Raw genomic sequence first — 5,347 nt, 5'->3', positions numbered from 1 at the left:
TTACGGACGCATTTGTCTGAAATGTGAGGGGGAGTTACAGTTCTACCCTTGCCTATAGGCTTCTCGGCTTGGGTCTGTGTACTGAGGGTCGGGGATAGTAGAGTAACTTTGCTTCTCCCCAAATAGTGTGCGGGAGCGATTTCGGGCGATGAGGGCGTGTTTTGAACTATAGTGGGCGCGAGCGAATTCGGGCGAGGAGAGCGTGTTTTGAAATAGTGGGCGCGAGCTATTTCGGGCGAGGAGAGCGTGTTTTGCCGACCATGGTTTATGAATTATTCTTCACATGTCATTTCGGACAAGGAGAAGGCGCGCTTGGATGAAGTTACGAACCTACCCTCGATGTACAACGGGCAATTGATGCGTGTCCCACATAGGACGGTAATTTCGTGTCTCCCATTTATTTGCTCGGGCGAATTCCACCGAGCAGAGAGGATGTTTAACGGTTCGTTCAAATTTTGGGAGAACGAGCATCCACGTCTACCTTACCAAGTCAATTCGAATCAAATTTTGAAATATTAGCTTGCCACTTCTTTTTTAGATGGAGAGATGATGCTCGGGAGTAATGTGTTTTTACATGCTTGTTGCTAGCGATTTACTATATGACAAATAGTTGACCCACTCAAAAACGCGAATCAAACCCAAAATGAAATATCTCGATTCAATGAACTAGCTCATTCAGTAGGTCAAAATAGTGAACTAAATCCAAAATTGAACACCTCAATCGAGTAGCATGTTGTACAGTATTATAGTACTCCATGAACATGTTGAAAGTCAAATTAATGAACTTGTTTGATATACGCATATATCCGATCATGTGTGGATTGCAGACAACATGGTCTCCAATTTAAATATTTGAATGCAAGTTTATATCAGTCTTTGATGCATAAAACGCGACCTCCCCCCTCTCCCGGACTCCTGTTCTCTCTCTCTCTCTCTCTCTCACTCTCGCCGACAATCTTCAATTCTGTTGCACGCATCCGACACAAAAACCTTGTTGGTCCCTCTCCCTTTCTCTCTCTCTCTCTCTCTTTGTGTGTGTGTGTGTGTGGGGGGGGTCTTTCTAGTCCCCATTCATATATACACCATCTATAGGTCTCTCTCGCACACTATGTATGATACTCTAGCTAGTCCAAGCTAGATATCTTGGGTGCACTCATCGTACGCACACAAATTCCTTGTCTCTTTGCCCGTAACTCTCTCACGCACCACTATGTCGTCTCGGAGCTCTTCCCCCCCTCTCTCAAACTCTCCATCCACCTGGGTCACACATACACATGCATATCTCACTCGCACTCGATAGGCCCATCTAAAACTCTATATCTCTCCATCTCTCTCTCTCTCTCTCTCTCTCACACACACACACACAATCTCATGCCCAGCTAGCCAAGTATGATGGTCTCTCACTCAATTGTAGGCACACGCAGTCCCCCGTATATGTATATGACTAGCTAATCTTAGTCTCCATCACAAACATGTGCATGGTCTATCTCGATTTCTCTCGGGGCATCTTTCTATCGCGCACGCACTCCCTCAATCTCCCACCCATATAGTCCCCTCACGATCTCGAGGGGATCTCTCTATCACAAACACACTCTCTCTCCCTCCCCATGCGTCCATGCCATCCATGTGTCCCTCTCGGCCTTTTTCCTTGTTAGCCAGACCTCTATTGGACATGTGCTACAGGGGTGTCTCTCTCCGTTGCAAACAATCACACACTAGCTATCTTCGTGTATCTCCTCGCCTCGGTTGTCCATCTCGGAGATGCATGCGTGATATGTTCGCATAAGAAACGAAAAAACACACACTCTCTCTAATATATTGTTTGTTGTCACTTTCTCTTTCACACACATGTTCTTTTTGCACACTTACTCATTATCCTTCACACACACTTGATCTGTCTCGACTGAGGCACTCACCTCCGTCCATAGCACATAGATTTATTGAAAAGTCAAACATCACAAAGTTTGACCATGTACGTGGAGAAAAAGAATTACATCTAGTACGACAAACATATACCATTAGATTCACCATGACATATAGTTCTGTATGATGTATCTTTGGTATTGTAGATATAAATAACATTTGCGTAAACCTGATCAAAGTTTCCAAAGTTTGACTTCTAAAAAATTTACATGCACTGCATTATCGAGCGGATGGAATATCTCTTTCCCCCTCTCAGCTATCTGACGCACCACTCAGCCTTATCGGGGCTCCTCAATCTCTCTCAAACTTTATTGGTCAGTTTGGTTCGTGACCTGACCCTCATGCCTTGATGGTCAGTACTGCCTGGTGTGGACGTGAGATGTAAAATATTTCTGCCTGGCCAGGCTTGTGTGGTTCTGAAGTGTTTGGTTCATGCCTAGGCCAGGCAAAGCATCAACGTCCCATCAATCAATCCATGCATCAATTATTTAATGCTAATATCCATCCATGTTGCTGTTAGCCTCGTGGCCGCACGACCAGGCATGGCCAGGCGTTCGAAATTAGTCACTTGGGCCAGGCTACTTGCAGTGTCTGGAGTTCAGCCAGGCTAATTAAAGTGCAAGAGGGAACCCAGCCCAAGCGGACTTTCTTTTTCACAGGGTAGCAACCAAACAAGCGTGCATGAAATCCAGCCACAACCCCAGGCCACGCAAAAGATGCTCATGACGCAAGCCAAATGGGCCTTATATCTCCCTGGTTCACACATACACATGTCTCGCTCGCGCTATACATATAGACCCATCCAACACTCTCCGCCCTTGTTCTCTCTCCATGTGACATGCACCCCCCTAAGTACCATAATCCCTCACTCCATCATAGGCTCTGTTTGGATCCATGGGTTAGAGTTAGTTTGGGTTAGTTTGGAGTCAACTAACCCAAAAACATCCAAACAGGAGGGTTAGTTTAGGTTAGATGCATCTAACCCATCCAAAAAAACTAAGCCATCCAAGAGGTGCTTATTTGGGTTAGTTCTTCTCGGGACCACTAATAAACACTTTTTTCTCTCGCTCTCCCCGCAGCAGATCCCTCCCCACTTCCTCGAAGCTTCTCGTCCTCTCCCTCCCTCCCTCTCGCACTGCCCATGAAGGCGCCTCGCTATCCGCGCTCCATCTAACCCTGCCATCCAAACACCTCTTTACTTAGAGTTAGTTCAGGGTTAGAATCTAAGTCTAACCTCTAACTGAGTTAGAGTATCCAAACAGGGCCATAGGCGCAAGCACTCCCCCCTCCTAAGTATTATTATCTCTTACTAGCCATCAGGAACACACGTATTGTCTCCTTCCATCCATACGTCTATCTCGATATCTCTCGGGGCATCTTCTATCGTGCACACACCTTGTCACTCGATCTCCCACCCATGTAGTCCCATCACGATCTCTAGGGGATCTCTCTATGACAAACATACACTCTCTCCTCCCCATGTCTGCATTTTCTCCGTACATCTCTCTCGACCTCTCTCCCTTGTTTGTCAGACCCCTCTTGGCCACGTGCTAGGGGTCTTCCTCTCTCGGTTCCAAACAACCACACACTATCTCCTCACCTTGCCTCTGTTGTCGAAGATGCATGTGTGATATGTTTGCATAAGACACGCACGCTTTTTTACTACTTTTATCGTGTGTTGTCCATGTCTCTTTCACACACGCACACACACTCTTTTCACTCTCTCTCTCTCTCTCTTCAGGGACTCTATCACGTCCATAAGCATATGGATGTTTTGAAAAGTCAAACCTCTGAAAAGTTTGACTAGGTATATGTGGAGAAAAACATTTACATCTAGAACAATCATTAGATTCATCACAACATGTACTTACTTCATACTATCATTTATCTTTGGTATTGCCGATATAAGTAATTTCTTTATAAACTTGGTCAAAGTTTCAATAGTTTGACTTTAAAAAAATGTTGTAACTACATTATCGAACGGAGGGAGTAGCTCTTTCTCTCTCTCTCTCTGCTATCTCTCACGGGCCTCCCCTCTCACTCGAACTCTCTATACCGACAGATTATACGCTCACTGTGTCAGCATATAGCTCTGTATATTGTTTAGTTGACCGGTCAACCAATCCACATGCTGCGTTGTCAGCTCGTGTTCTGTATCTTGGTGTGCTGGCCCATGTGGCAGTGGGTGAAAATAAGTAAACTAGAGGCCCATCTGACACGCGGTGAAGGAAACAAAGTTGAAACCACTCGGGGTAGCACCCTGCATGCTAGTAAATTGAGGGCGCATTGGGGACAAACTTCTTCTGCGCGAAGGACGCACTCGCGCACAATTCACCACTGCGCGACGGCATGCACAGAAGGACGCACTCGCGCACACCCAGCACACAACACACACAGGCACACGTGTACACCAGCGTCTCCGCCGATTGAGATGGACGGCGAGGCAGCCAACAAGCAGAGGCCGCTGAGCCAAAACCGCATCCGGCGAGCCTGGACTTCATCAGCAGCCTCCCCAACAACATGCTGCTCGTCATCATCGGCCTCCTCCCCACCAAATCTGCTGTGCGGACCGCCCTGCTCTCCCGGCGGTGGCGCCCCCTCTGGCACTGCATCCCCCTCAACCTCACCGTCGACAGCTGCCTCTGCAACGGGGATTGCAAACGCATGGCCGCAGTCTCCAAGATCCTTTCATCGCACCCTGGGCCAGCCAGACGCCTTGACATCCGCATGTTCAGTACCAACTGCAAGGTCCAACCCAAGTTCGACGAGTGGTTCTTATCCCCTGCCCTAGATCAGCTCGAGGAGCTCAACTTTGAAGTTGGACGATGTCGCTCTCTGCCGCCGTCCGCGCTCCGCCTCACGCCAACGCTGCACCGCGCCAGCTTCAGCTCCTGCTATCTTCCCAGATTAATGCCGCGCCCGCCCTTCTTCTCCCTCAACTCAAGCAGCTCGACCTCTTCGACGTTGTCATCTCGAATAAGGCTATGGAGCACCTGCTCCACAGCTGTACTGCGCTCGAGTACCTTCGTCTTGAGCAGATCCACGGGTTCATTAGCCTCCACATCGCCTCGACGAATCTCCGATGGATTTATGTGTCTTGCTGGCCCCGCAACAAGACATCAATTGGGAAGAGATCACTACAGCTGTTCCATGTTATGGTCATTGAGAATGCGCCTTTCCTTGAGAGATCGCTTGTATTGGATCTAGAAGGTCCAACAAAAATCAAGGTCATTGACGTGCCGAAATTGACAGCGTTGGTGTACTCGTCTGCCAAATTCTCCGAACTCTTTATTGGATCCGTAATCGTTCAGGTACATCACTCATCTTCTTCTCCGTCTTCTTGAAATTCACATTTATAAATTTCTTCTTGATGTATTTATGTCCGTCTTCCAGAAAATGATTCCCACAAGCTTGACCCAGTCCA

This window comes from Triticum dicoccoides, chromosome 3B (assembly GCF_002162155.2).
Source record: "Triticum dicoccoides isolate Atlit2015 ecotype Zavitan chromosome 3B, WEW_v2.0, whole genome shotgun sequence".
In the NCBI taxonomy this organism is placed as follows: Eukaryota; Viridiplantae; Streptophyta; class Magnoliopsida; order Poales; family Poaceae; genus Triticum; species Triticum dicoccoides.
The sequence above is the reverse complement of the archived record's forward strand: the minus strand, read 5'-3'. Positions refer to the sequence as shown.